This window comes from Monodelphis domestica, chromosome 1 (assembly GCF_027887165.1).
Source record: "Monodelphis domestica isolate mMonDom1 chromosome 1, mMonDom1.pri, whole genome shotgun sequence".
In the NCBI taxonomy this organism is placed as follows: domain Eukaryota; kingdom Metazoa; phylum Chordata; class Mammalia; order Didelphimorphia; family Didelphidae; genus Monodelphis; species Monodelphis domestica.
The window spans coordinates 549,264,388-549,277,542 of record NC_077227.1 but is presented as its reverse complement, the minus strand read 5'-3'; the positions used below and the strand labels follow the sequence as shown (position 1 = coordinate 549,277,542).

Genomic DNA, 13,155 nt, shown 5'->3' with positions numbered 1-13,155 from the left:
AATGTTCAGATTAGTGACTGAGTTTAATCCATTCTACCTCCATAATGCTCAGACCATTTATCTTCCATGACCCCTGCCCAAGTTGGGGCCATCATTATTATTACTTGTGTAACTAAAGTAATAGAGCCTCTTAAATGGTATCCCTTCTTCCAGTCTCTATTCTAATCAATTTACCCAACTGCCAAAATAATCTTTCTAGGGCATAGGTTTACCTCCTTTCTCTCCTGCTCAAAAATCCTTAGAGGTTGACTCCTCATTGCTTCTACTACCAAACCAGGTCACTGGCTGATTTCCAAGCACACTATTCCATCCCCAATATCGGTATAGCCACAAAATCTATTCCCCATGCCTGTAATTCATTAACTCCCCAATTTCACCTGTCAGAGCTTTGTTTTTCTTCCAAATTTAGCTGCTTGGATATAGCCTCTATTAATTTTCTCTGGCCATCTAAATATTAGTTAACCTTCTTACTTCAAATTACTTTGTAAGTGGATAATATTTACATATGTTTAAAAGTTTGCAAAGTGCTTTGCATATGTCATCTTATTTGGTCCTCACAAAGACCATGAAGGGTAAATGCTTTTATAATTCCCATTTTACAGACATGAAAGTGAGACCAAGAAAAGTTCAAGATCACAAATATGTTGTTTGAGACCATAATTGAACCCTCTATTTTCCTGAATCTTAGTCCACACTCTATCCACTATGCTATACTATCTCAACTGTAAATGTGGTAGCCTCTATGCTCCCCAATAGTGTTGAATGATTGATTTTCATTTTTGTGTTCGAAACACTTCAAACAGAGGTATATAGTTCAACTGAGTAGAACTGAATTGAATTTCCTTGAAATTTTATAGTCAGCTTGTGTTTTCAAGGTTTCTTGTAAAGATGACTTCATAATGGAAAATATAAGACAACTTATTACAAAGTGGCAATCATATACATTTGTCCTATGAGATTATAAATTTATAAATTCCTGAGAGCAGGAACTGTGTCCATTCTAACTTGTCTCCTACCTATTGAGGGCAATTACGTGGTGCTATGAATACAGCATTGGACTTGGAATCAGGAATACTCATCTTCATGAGTTCAAATCCAGCCTCAGATACTTAATTCACTGGATTGAGTCCTGAGTAAGCATGAGATGATTCACCTGTTTACCTCTTTCCTAACTTATAAAATGGGTTACTGAAGATAATGGCAGACCACTATAGTGTCTTTACCAAGAAACCCCTAAATGGCTTCATAAGGAGTTGCCTGTGATTGAAAATGACTAAATAATAACAAAAATCATATTTATTTGTGTTTATGTCTTATTTGCACTATTGAAACACAAACTCATTGTTTTTTAATCTCTTCAACCACAGTTTTGGACATAGTAGGCATTTTCTAAATGTTTTAATTAATTGTTGAATTGATCTGAACCCAACAAAATCATCTCTTTGTACCTTTCCAGAGGCCAAGGTCATAGGAACACAGATAAAAAGCAAGAAGGGATCTTAGGAGTTATTTACTCCAAGACTTTCAATATACAGCTGAGGAAACTAAGGTCAAGAAAACTCAATGAACTTGTCCAAAGTCATGCAGGTGAAAAGTATAAGCTAGGACTTGAACCAAGCCAAAATCAATGTTCTTTCTACTGTACCATGTAGTTCTCTGATCCAGTTTCCACATGGCTAGGTAGGTTTGGATCTGACTTAGTAGATTTAGCACTTTAACAAAGATCATAGATCTTTAATAGTGTGTACAGTAAAATATTTAAGGGACTTCCATCCCAGATTTGATCCCAAACACTCAATGTAGGTATGAGTCACAGTCAGTGTCTGATGCCCTGCCATTGTGTCCAGGAACACCCTCGGCATCCTGCAGCACAGCCAGCATGAGTGCTTGCAAGGAGGGAGGAGAGATGTTTTTAAAAGCCAGAAAGGGAAGTGGAGAGGGTCTCTTGGCTTCTAGCCTTGAACTAACTTCTTCTCTGGACTGGCACCTCTTTATCACTGGGCGCTGATCTCACCTGGTGATCTCTGACAAGTGGCAGCTCAGAGTGGAAGGCTGAAATGGAGGATCCAATTTTTACCCAAAGTTTAAAAGGGTAAAACCCCCTTTTCTCTCTTTCTTTCTCTTTACTAATAAATGCTTTAAATCGCATAATAAGCTTCCAGATGGAATTGTATTCATAAAGGTAGGCACAAAAGTAATCTTACACTTAGGAATTTGCTTGAAAAAAGATTAGGCAAGATTAGATGAAACAAAACTCAAAATGAGTGAACAATGTGATATAGCAGTCAAGGAAGCTAATGAAATCTAAGGCTATATGGAGGAAATTGTGTGCAGGAAGAGGGTAGAACAACTTTTGCTGCATTCTACTCCAATTTCACTGCATTCTGCTCCAGTCAGACCACATCTGGAGATTATGCTCACCTCTGGGAAGGAATTTAATAGGAAGCAAAGTGGCAAGCTGGATGTATCCTGGGGAGGGCAACCAGGATAATGGACAGGATTAAAGATGCCATCAGAGAAATTTATGATGAAAAGAGACAGACCGGCCATATGGTAAGAGGGAAAGATGGCAGCCAGAATCTTCCACTGATTGTCTTATGCCATTAGGAAAAATCAAGAAAAGCTTCCATTTTGAATGTATCCACCAGTGAATGGTGAATATATGGCAAAATCTGAATTAGAGTCCCACAGGTCAGGCTATTGTGGATAGGTAGCAATGTACATTATGTAGGGAACATAAAATTTGAGATCACAGATTCTATTAAAAATTTGAGTATGGTTTATGATACTGGAATGGTTCTTGGATGAGTACCAGATTAGGACTAGGAAGAATGTATTTGATCAGAGACATGCTAAACAGATGGAGAGTGCTTTAAGAAAAGGACTAGAATATAAGAATGTCTTAAAAAACCAAGCTGTATCAATTGACATAGTGTATCTACACAGAGTAGAAATAGTAGAATAAACATTTTTATTTCATAGTAAATCTATAATATGTGCTCATCATGTTTTGTATTTAAAGTACATTTTCACAGAAATTATGGTAAAACTATAAAATAATTTAAGTTACTTTAAAACTCAAGTCAGTTGACACAGTTAACATACTTTATCATTAAGCTGAAAACTGAGGAGAAAGAAAAATGACTAATTAAGACTAAGAATGGAAATTTTACAGCAAAACAACTATGATATAAACAACAACAATGAAAGAAGTGCTCAGTAATTCATAGACGATAACTGGAAACAGAGTCAGGAATAATACCAATGACCTTATTGTGTCAGTGTATACTATTTACCACAGACATAAAATTATCCTAAACTTTTAACACGAGACACTTAAAAGGTCAACAAGATGGTATGGTGGATAGAATACTGGTCTTGGGGTCAGGAAGACTTATCTTCTCAAGTTCAAATCTGATTTCAGACCCTTACTAGCTGTATGACCCTGGTTAACTCACCTATTCCTGTTTGCTTCAGTTTTCTCATCTGTAAAATGAGTTGGAGAAGGAAAAGGCTAACCACTCCAGTACCATTGCCTAGAAAACTTCAAATAAGGTCACAAAAAAGCCATACACAACCAAACAATAAGAATTAAAAGGACTCATTAATATAAAGGAAAGTTGGGGGGGGGGATGGAATGAATGACTGATGGCTATGACATTGTAAAGGTCAATTGTATTCAGAAGAAAAAAGTTCATCAGTTTTTTAAAAAGTTATTCATATAATCCTTGTGTTTCCTTAAACTACTATAAAAATCTGTTATACCTTCTTTTATAGAAGGCAGTATTTTAGCAAATGTCAGAAAAGATATATACTTTCATTAACACACTCTAAGATAAGAATTAAAGTATATGAAGAGCACTTTGGTCAGGCTAAAATGAGAGAAAGAAACAGTATTAGTGAATTGCAAATGTATGTTATGTACTACCTGTCCAGATGGAGAATATGGATAATATTTATTATTTGTAGACCATATGGCAAGTGAAAACAAGAAAGCCAGATTCAATCCTAGGGATTTATCAATGATATTTCTATATGACTTATGGCTTATTCTTTCTTAGTCTTTCTGAGGTTCTTTTGTTTTTTAGAACCTCAGAAATTAGATTGTCTGGTGGTAGCCAAACAAATTATTAGCTAAAAATTTGAGGTAGTCAATAAGCATCTGAGCATAAACATTTGCATTACCAGAATAAAGATATAAATGGGATTCAGACTTCAGTCTAATAACAAAGAATACACCAAGAGAGAAGTCCTAAAATCACAAGTTGAACTTTCTTCCACATTCAGACTTTATATCCAATTGACTTTTATTTATCAGTCGAGCCCTGTGATGTCACCATAACTACTATTTGTGTTGTCTTTGTTCAGAAGAACTCAGGTTTTGAACTAAAAAGGAATGTTCCTTCTACAGCTATTGTGGCTCCTTACACAATTACTTCCAAGCTCCTTTTCAGTTCACCTCTATGATTTGTCTTCTTTCTCCCAATAATCTCTCTCTATTTAGCATTCCTACTCTGTGTTTTCTTTGCTATACCTTTGGCCCCTCAGTATTCTGTGAAATCCTTGTTTTCCTCTCTTCAATCCATCATGTATTCTCCTAGCTTGAGTGACACCAGAAAGAGAGAAGAGTGGAAACCCTTATGCTTGCTTCTAACATATAGAGGAGCAACAAAATTCTAAAAGCACCTGAAAGCATTTAGCAGATAAGCACGATTACTAGAAACTAAACTGGATTCACTAAGAAGACATTCTAGATTTTTTTAATAGTGTTAGAACTGGAAAGTGCTGTAACATAGCATCTAAGTTATTGAGCAAAGCATTTGGCAGTCTCTTCTGGTAAGCTTGTGAAGTAGATAGAGAAATGTGGGTTGAATAATAGCACAGTTAGATGAAATCACAATTGGTTGAATGACTATATGTAGAGACTATTGATTTATGTAATTAATGTGGAGGCAAATATCTAGTAGTAAGCCACAGAGCTGAGTCCTAGACCCTGTTCATTTTTTGTTTGTTTGTTTTTTTGTTTTGTATTTTTTTCCCAGTGACTTCTTATCAAATTTGTGGAGGACATATTTGTTCTATTCTCTGGGAGAGACAACTCACAAGCTACATGGGAGGAAAGGGATCCAAAAAGATTTGGCAAATATGAAATAACAGAACAAATGTGATTTTTAAAGTTAATAAGGTTTCATGTAAAATATTGCTGTTAGGCTAAAAAACAACTACAACTGTATAAGTATGGGATAAGGAAGATACAACCGGGGCAGCTAGGTGACTCCATGTATTGATAGCCAGGCCTAGAGATGGAAGGTCCCAAGTTCAAATCTGATTTCAGACACTTCCTAGCTGTGTCATCCTGGGCAAGTCACTTAACCCCATTGCCTCACCCTTACTGCTCTTCTGCCTTGGAACCAATACATGGTATTGATTCTAAGATGGAAGGGAAGGGTTTAATAAAAGGGGGGAAAAGATACAACCAAATAGAAACAGCTAGTTGGTTTAATGGATAGAGCTGGATAATACTCTGGAGTCAGGAAGAACTGAATTCAAATTTGACCTCAAATACCTACTAGCTGAGTGATCCTGGGGAAACCACTTAACCTTTGACTGGCTCAATATCTTCAACTATAAAATAGAAATCATAAGATTTAGCTCATAGGGAGATTATGAGAATCAAATGAGATATTTTTAAAGAATTTATCTCAGTGCCTGTCACATAGCAGTTACTTAATAAATGCCTATTCCTTTCCCTCTTCATGAAAAAACAATTTGTAATTTAATTCCCAACAAACTCTACATAGCTTAATGTGATGAGCCTATCAAAATCTATTCAATTTTCAATACTTTAATGACTAAATATTTTAATAGATCAGTGATCTCATCAACATAGACATTTCCATCAGTGGTACAGATTACAACCTTTATATGTCTTTTTGCTCTGTTTCAAACTTGTCCACAATCTCCCATAAGTCCTGTGTAGAATTTACCCAATTGCTTAGGTCTCCCTCCATACCAATTCAATATTCTCTTGATATCAATATAGCTCTTGGACCATCTATTTATTATCTCTCAATCTCATTAAATGACAATCCCGTCTCCTTTTCTGATTGTCCATTAACTGGATGATGTATTTTATGCCGTTTCTTTTGTGCAGGTCACTATGGGTAATATTGAGCCTATTTATACTCTCCATTGCCCTTTGGGTTGGGTACAATTTTGATTCTTTAGAGATTTCAGGATTCCAGGACTTATAGCCAGATAGCATCCCTGAAAGAAAGAATGTCTTGAAATATGAATTTTTGTAACTTGAGATCATTAAAAGTACTGATAGCTTTCCTAGCTACAATCTGGCCTATTTTCTTTCTTGTATCCAGTTCAGGAACCAATTCATTCTCTATTTTCATTACCCATTATATAATTGAAACTCTGTTACCCTAAAAAAAGAACTACATTTCCCAGGAGCCCATTGACTTCCTGTTTCTATGCATTTCCTGTAGACAAGGGATATTAGGCAAGAACATGAAGTATCCTGCCCTCTTTTTGGCCCTGTCAGCAAGCATGGCAGTGGTGAGTGGGGATTTTGAAACAGCTAATCAGTCATGGGTATGTGGTCTTTATTTTGTATCCTCTTTATTCCTTTATTTCTAATGATCATTAATAAATCTCATAAAATATAATATTTTATTATTGAGATTTAATTTTAACTAATACACTATCCAAAACAAAGATCCTGATGGAGTTTTCTCAAAGGATTTCTATAGAACTGGATGTCATCATCTGGATAATGGGCATTCTTCATCGTTTTAGTGGTAGTGATTCCCACTTTCTTTCCATCCATTTAGATTGAGTTGTTTTGAGTGATCATAGACCTTCCTTATAAAAATAAAATTAGGAAATGAATATGTTGGCCCAATGGCAACTATGAATAGGAGGAACATCTAGTTAGGGCAGGGATTCTTAGCATGGACACTGTGACCTTAAACAAAATACGTTGATAATTTTATTATAATATAAGTGGTTTCCTTTGCAAGCCTATATAAAGAAGGTAAGGACTTTTCTTTTAACAAATATATATATAATGTTATATTAGAATCAACACTAAGTATTGGTTCCAAGGCAACAGGGAAATAAGGGCTAGGCAATTGAGGTTAAGAGACTTGCCCAGGGTCATACAGTTAGGAACTATCTAGGGTCAGATTTTAACAAAGGACTTCCGGTTTCTAGGCCTGGCTTTCTACACAATCCTATGTATAAGTATCCCTTCTACATTGCTGGGGTTAGGGCTGCTGCACTCTTGCAATCTAGAACATGTGCATAAAAATTTTTGGTCCTTCATAGCATAGATGAAGTCAGATTTTTCTTTCTTTTATGAGGAGTTTATATTATCTTATGGTAACATTTGGGTTAAGCATTTGATCATAGGCTCTATTATAGGTCAATGTTAAGATATCTATATTTCTAATCTTTGGTTATAGTCTGTCGATTTTCACAATCTTTTCACAAACTTTAACTTTTATCTTAACTTTAAAAGGAAAATGTATATTTTCCTTTTGTGCATATATATGGTATTGAATGATAAAAATATGTCAATATCCTATAATTCTATGCATATATTTTATACTTTTCTGAATTTCTAAACCTTTTTGTGTTTTCTGGTGGCTTTCATATATCATCTACAGCTTCCACAAAATTCCCATTTAAGTTTTATGCCAACCTGATATATCAAAGATGGAGGAAAGTCACATTGTAAAAGGGATATCTCTATTTTATTTTATACTTAAAAAAAAACATTATTCTACAAAGGGTGCATGGGCTTCAGTAGTCTGCCAGAGGGGATCCATGCCACACAAAGAAAAATGCTGTTCCATTTGGACTCTAAGCTGAACACAAAATAGCAGATATTATCTTTGGTAAGCAAATGTCACTCTGTGTTATTCCTTACTAAAAGGATCACTCAATCTCAAACTATACTAAAAATTCAGAATAAGAATTCTTTACTCTGACCTGGTCAGGGAAAATGAAGAATATCTCACCTTTGATTGAAGACAGCCAGTGAGCTCCAGGTGAACTATATTTGAACATATTGAAAGAATTGACAGCTTGCATTGCTAAGTCATGCATTAGTGTCTTTAAAAGATTATACAGAACAAGAGATGGGTATATTTTATCACATTTTTTAAAGAAGAGTGAATGAAGTTTTCAAACTCTATGCCTGTGACCTTGACCTCAATTTCTGGCAAATAAAAAAAAAGTTTAAATATCCTTATGGCAAAGTGTATTTTTTTAAAGAGATGATTACTTCAGATATGGGAAAGAAAGCTGAGATGAACAAAAGTTAGCAAGCAACCTCAATAAATGAAAAAGTATTCATTAAGTATTTACTTTACTTTAAACACTGGGCTAAATGCTTGAGGTAGAAATACAAGAACCAAGACAATTCCTTCCCTCAAGAAATTCCCAGTCTAATAAAGATCCCATATATGGGAAACTGAGAACAAAGGAGGCACCCACTGATTTGATGTTACATGGACATCAAGGAGAGCCAAAAGGAATGGACATGCCCATCCCAATATCAACAGTATTACTGATGTGATTACAGTTTAAAAATTCAAAAGGGGATAGGTCAGAGTGTACACAAATAGCAGCAAGGTGGCTGATGGGAAGATGAATGAGGGAATAATTAAAACAAGACTATAGATGGCCCAATATAGTGAGACACTTACCAGTCCTGATATGGGAACCAGTACAGGAATGTCAGAAAGGGTTAAATCTTCCTGGTCCTGATGGCTCCTTCTTTTTTACATGCTGATGAATTGATCTGGAGAAAGTCACCAAAACAAATTGACTGATCTACCTCAAATTTATGCTGTCTCACTCATCTGGGCCCTCACTGAAGCAAAGCAATCCATCTATTCCTTTCCAATTGGTTCTCTATCTCACCCTCTAAAATGATAATTCCAAGATTCCCCCTTTCTCCTCAAATCTCTGAGAACTTTCCCTCTCCCCATCCTCTCAGCTAAGGGCTTCACCTCATACTTTACTGAGAAAATTGAGGCTATTTGTCATGAGCTCCCTCTTCTCTCCTCTTCTTATCAAAACTCATTAACATCATTTCCAACTCTTTCTTCCTTTGTTCAAATCTCTGATGATCAGATGATTCTTCCCCTAGGCCAAATCAATCCCATATACATGTCCTCTTGATCCTATTCTCTATCTGCTGCAGCAAATTACTCATCAATCTGGTCCTGTCTATATTATCTTGTGTTTTTCTTCCTATCTCTTGGCTCCTTCATGGCTCTATATTATAACTGTAGATTTTCTCATGATTTTACCTTTTTTTTTAATTTTTGTTCATCTATTTGGAAGATTTTATTGGATCATTTGTCCTTTTCTGTTTTTCTTTGGATTCAAGATCAGATCATGTAATTTGGATTCAAAATGTCACTAGCATTTACATCAAGAACATGCTTGGCATTATGCAGCTGACAATCAATTAGTTTATTTAGATTTCATAAAGGTCTCATGGAAAATATTTATTATCATAGTGTTGGTGTAGATAATACTTAGAGTAGTAGGTTGACCTCTTCTTAACTATATTTCTCATATCATGGGCCCCCTTCTTGCACTCTTAGGAAAGGAGGAAAGAACCTTTAATTCTTTATTGCAAAAGTTGCACATATAGTAATTTATTTTTTCCAATAATTAGCTGTAATGTCATATCTAGCAATGACATTTATGTGGGCTTATTGTAAGACAACAAGCACATTGCCCATGTTACGGTGAGAATCTCTTCAAAACAAAACTAATATGAAAATTAAAAAAAATAATGAGGAAAAGATGCACGAGCTTGATTAACTCTTGAGAACTTGGATACTTCAGGGGTCCTGTGTTTTCAGAAGGGTCCAGAAGGGAATACAAACAATTATGCAAAAAAGAGAGACTCTTCTCACTTAGGTGCCCAACCTCTTCCTTTTACAAGATTTAGAACTGGATGGGACCTTAGAGATAATCTAATCCAGCTCTCTTATTTAACAGATGAGGACTCTGAAGTTCAGAGAAGGAAGATGACTTCTCCAAGGTCATGCATAGTAAGTTCGAGTATGAAATCTGATCTTACACACTTACTAGGTATTTGACTATGAGAAAGACCCTGTTTGCCTCAGTTTCCTCATCTGTAAATGAACTGGAAAAGGAAGTGGAAAACAATGCCAGTATTCTTGCCAAGAAAAACCCAAGTGAGGTGGCCAACTAAAAATGTCTGAACAACAACAAAAGTCTTTAAATTCAAAATCAGGACCTTTGACTCCAAATCCAAAGTATCATTTGGTTATATTTTATTGTTTTTTCTCCCCTACTCTATTCAAAAGTCAGGATGTTTACTTTGAAAGTGGTTTAAAGATTTAAAAAAAACCTATTTTGTATTAAAGGGAAATTCTAAAAAGTTTATCTCTTGTCATCATGAAATTTTGCTTGCCAGGCTTTGTAGAGGTCCATCTGACACTTATCAAGGCCACCAATTCCTGCCTACTCTTTTTCTATAGCATCTTTAAGATCCAACCTGTTCTCTTCAACATACCCTATTCAGAGTAGGTTTTAGCATAATCATAATCCTAGACCTGAACATTATAATATAACATAATAATACCTTGTACTTAGGTAGCAATTCTTTTGAGGAGCTCAAAACACATTAGAGACTTTATCTTGCTCATTTGCAAAAAGCTCTTTCATAAAGCATCTTTTAAAAAAAGAAAAAAGATCTCAAGTTTCAACTGCAACAAGATCGACCATAACAATTCCAGGAGCTTCATTCCATAATTTTTTCTTCTCTTACCCCACTGCTGGCTGGTTACTTGCTAAAATTTGGAGGTCAGATTGGTAGTATTTGACATGATTTCTGACCTCTTTTGCTAGGACAGAATGAGGGCTTGGCATAATGAAATAAGTCCTGGATTTAAAGCAAAGGCATCTGGGGTTGAATCCTGCCCTTGCTCTTTTACCATCTGTACAACATTGGGGAAATTATTTCACCTGCCTGGGTCTCAGTTTCCTCACCTGTAAAATGAGAGAGTTGTCTTATGTGACCTCTAAAATCTCAGCTCTAAATCTGTGATCTATGAAATAGGATGGCTTCAGGAATGTCAGCTCAAAGATTTAGCAAAATCAAACTTGATGCACTTTTTCATTCCCAGCATAGCCTAGGCCATACCAAATGTAAGCAAGGGGAAACATATAAGATACACTCTGCCATTTACTTGTCCTAAATGGGAGAAATAACCATAGAACCAAAAACATATGTAAAAAGATAAAATGGGCATCTGTGGTCTTGCTGGACCCAAGATCATACTGAACTGCTTTTCTCCCTGACATTATACTTATTAGATAGGTCTCTCCTAAAATGAATTATGGGGGTTAGTGAACAAACATCAACAATGTCCACTACTTAAATATAGAAGCTAAATGTAGTTGCTGCCAAAACAAAAGCATATGTGTAATTCACAGAGTAGTTCCTTCCCTTACTCTTAGTGTGGCCTATTCTTCTTTTATTTTCCCTTTGTTTGCAGATTTGTCCCAACATTACAAAATCTTACAACCATAGGGACAAAGAATAATATAGGAAAACTATAGAATGGAATCACAGTATATCAGATCACAGAGGGTCAGTATGTTACTCTAACAGTGAGGGAACTGCAGATCAGACATAGAAAGTGACATTTCTAAGATGGTATAACAAATTATTAGTGGAGGCAGGACTGTTTCCTCATTGTGATCAGTGGTGGGCCTACATGCTATAAAGGTTCTCAAGACATACTCTAGCTCTGGACAATTAGTGGGAGAATGCCCCTTCACAGTGATTAGATAAAAATATCATCGTTTTTTTAGTGGAAACACTAAGAATCAGAGTTGTGATCTTACTTCTCAGCTCCTGTCAAAAACATCAGCAATAGCACAAACTACCCTCTGTCCCCAACTTGGAGAAAAATTCTTTGGAAATCCTAATACACCAGAAAGTGTGAATCATTATTAAAGTAATGCTATGTTGTGGTAGTTGTTATTTTTCTAAGTGGGTTCTTGAATTTAGAGTGACAAGACCTGAGTTCATGTCCCAACTCTGCCATTTTCTAGCTGTATAGCCAGAAAGTCATAACTTCTCAAAGGACAAATTTCATAATCTATAAGGTAGGGGAAGTACTTAACTTAACCTATAAAACAATTGTAAGGAAAGCATTTTATAATCCTTAAAAAGAAAAATTAATTATTAGCTAATACAACACTGCAAAAAGTATGCTGAATATACAATATTTACATATATATATATATGAAGTATCAATAAACATGCCTTGAGATTCCAAATTAATCATCACATAGTGGAACAAGCCCTGGATTTAAAATCAAAGGATCTCATTTGGAATCCAATATTTCTATTACAAGTTGGGTACCCTTGGGCAAGTTCCTTTTTCTCCCAAGGCTATGGTTTCTTAATATGCATTATCATCTGCTGGAGATACGGACATAAAGAAGACTGATGCCAAAGAACTTAACTTCATAAAATACAAATATATTGTATGAAGAGTTGGGGTTGGGAGCTAAGGGGAAGTATTGTGTTTCTATAAGGAAAACTGAGTGGGGAAAAGATACTAACAAATAGAGTAGGTGAAAGAAAAACTCTGTGGCAAATCTGACACCTGAATGGAGCCATAAAGTAACACAATTAGGAAAGGTGGGACTAGAGAGAGCAGGAAGAGTGTTCTAGACATGGAACATGACCTATGCGAATTTATGGCAATGAAAGAAGGAATGTCAGTTAGCTCAACATGAAATTCATAGAAAACAGTGTGAAATAAGGTTAGGTAAGAGCCAGATTGTGGAATGCTAGGTGATGCAGAGGATACAGTGCTGGGCCTGGAGTCATTTTTTTTTCCTGAGTTCAAATCTGACCTCAGACACTTACTGGCTGTGTGACCCTGGGCAAACCACTTAACCCTATTGCCCTCAGTTTCTCATCTGTAAAATGAACTGGAGAAGGAAAGGGCAAACCAGTCCAGTGTCTTTGTCAAGAAAACTCCAAATGAGGTCTCAAAATGTCAAATATGTCTAAAACAACTGAACAACAAGAACAAAAAATCAGGTTGTAGGTGACTTGGCCAAATCTCTGCC

General features: G+C 35.7%; 1 long non-coding RNA gene across 4 annotated transcripts in view; it reads right to left on the bottom strand.

Moving 5' to 3' along the window:
* Positions 1 to 5,046: 5,046 nt before the first annotated feature.
* The window catches only part of LOC103103804 (uncharacterized), a 43,720-nt gene continuing 35,611 nt past the window's right edge, over positions 5,047 to 13,155 (bottom strand). For 2 of the 4 annotated variants that reach the window (XR_008915513.1, XR_008915514.1), the window contains 3 exons: positions 8,724 to 8,818; positions 8,034 to 8,068; positions 5,047 to 6,267 (listed from right to left, as the gene is read on the bottom strand). This is a non-coding gene — a long non-coding RNA (uncharacterized LOC103103804). The remainder of the gene's footprint in view (positions 6,268 to 8,033; positions 8,069 to 8,723; positions 8,819 to 13,155) is intronic. The other 2 variants (XR_001626748.2, XR_008915515.1) reach the window with 1 other exon arrangement.